We start from the raw sequence: 1,917 nt of genomic DNA on the forward strand, positions 1-1,917 counted from the left end.
ACACAATTGAGTTTAGATATACAGTTTGTCTCCTTTCATTTGTTTATGTGAAAACAATTGTTTATGAAGGGCAAAAGTAGTATGTGAGCACTTCACAATGTTAAAAGGAAAAAAGTAATTTAAAGTCAAGGGATAGTTGGGTATGTTTATGCATAAACCCTAGTTATAAAAAATATCTAACAAAATTGACCAAACATTCAATATCTTTGTTACTTAGTTAAGAAGAGGAGAGTATCCTTAACTGAACAGAGCTGGTCACACTTGCATGTTCTCTTAAACTAAAAAGAGAAAAGACATAGGAAACCAATTAGCATTTGAAATGTATAATTCATAGACATTTTAAGAAATAAATAATTTACCTGTTGAGAGTGTGTTGACAGTCTGTGTAGTTGAGTGGCTGAGCTCCAGAAAATCAGTAATGAGGCATCTTAGAGTGTAGCCTCAGTTAGGGTTTTACATTAAAACAACAATAACCACAGCAGCAGCATGTTGTGTGAATTATGTTTTTATTAACATGCAAAATTGCACAACAGCAGCATGTTGTGTGAATTATGTTTTTTTTATTGACATGCAAAATCGTCAGTGCTCTTAAAAACAGTTATTAGCTGAATACATTAATGAATGACAATTGACATTGAACATTAATAAATACATGAAGTAAAACAAAAGAAGAACAAACAATAGAACAGGTAGTGACGATTCTCTCCGGCCAATAAGTGATCAGCAGAGTTTACACGTCACGTTTTGGTAACTGTACGGTTCACTTGGAACCCCAACCGAGGTGGTACTAAAAAAAGTACAAAGAAGAACAAACAATAGATGTGATGAAGACCAAATTTCAGTGAAACAATTACAATTCAATCAATATGATGCCTTAAAGTCCATCATTTCGGTGTGATTAAGTAGCGATTTTTCTCTGCAGATGATGAGATTGTGGGATGTGATACATCTGAAATACACAATTGACTTTAGAGTTACAGTGTATCCATGTGTTTGTGTAAAATCAAGTATGTGTATGAAGGCCAAAAGCAAAAATGGACAGTATGTGAGCCCTTCACAATCTTAAAAGAAAAAAGTGATATAAAGTCATGGGATAGTTTTAATATTTTTCTTTTGTGACTGGGTATGATTATACATAAATAATATGAAGTAATAATTTACCAAATCTTACAATATGAATTATAAATGTATTGTCTATTTTACTTAGTGGAGAAGAGGAGATAAGTTTCCACAGCTTAGGTACGGAACCCAGTGGAAAACCCCCCAAAAGTGAACCATACCTGCCGTACCATGCAGTGGAAAAGCACCATAAGTGTCTGTGTGTTATGTTCCTGACTGAGATGAGATAGACAGCCAGACTGTACTCTCTGTTTAGTTTCGAATAACATTGGAGACAACTTTGGTCTTTGGTTTGTTCTTTCCAGTGCTGTATGTCTCTTTCTCTTTATTCATAATTTCTTTAATTCTTCCAGGTTTTTCAGGGTCGGTGATATTGAAAGCTTTGTTAGTCAGATCTGACACCATTACACAAAGATGACTTTTTTGAGCACTCATCTTTTGTGTTTTTAGTGCTTTAAAATGATAAAGTCATGGGATAGTTTTAATATTTTTCTTTTGTGACTGGGTATGATTATACATAAATAATATGAAGTAATAATTTACCAAATCTTACAATATGAATTATAAATGTATTGTCTATTTTACTTAGTGGAGAAGAGGAGATAAGTTTCCACAGCTTAGCAGAACTGCACACACTTATGTGACCAAAAACTAAAACAAAAAGATAAGAACATGTTTGTTTGGAAGCCAGTTACATTTTTTAAGTTAAATTTGTATTTAAAGTTTAAAGATGAAATCATTTACCTGTTGAGAGTGTGTTGACAGTCTGTGTAGTTGGATCACTGAACTCCAGAAAAT

Source organism: Sinocyclocheilus anshuiensis, unplaced genomic scaffold, assembly GCF_001515605.1.
Source record: "Sinocyclocheilus anshuiensis isolate Anshui unplaced genomic scaffold, SAMN03320099.WGS_v1.1 scaffold548, whole genome shotgun sequence".
Classification (NCBI taxonomy): domain Eukaryota; kingdom Metazoa; phylum Chordata; class Actinopteri; order Cypriniformes; family Cyprinidae; genus Sinocyclocheilus; species Sinocyclocheilus anshuiensis.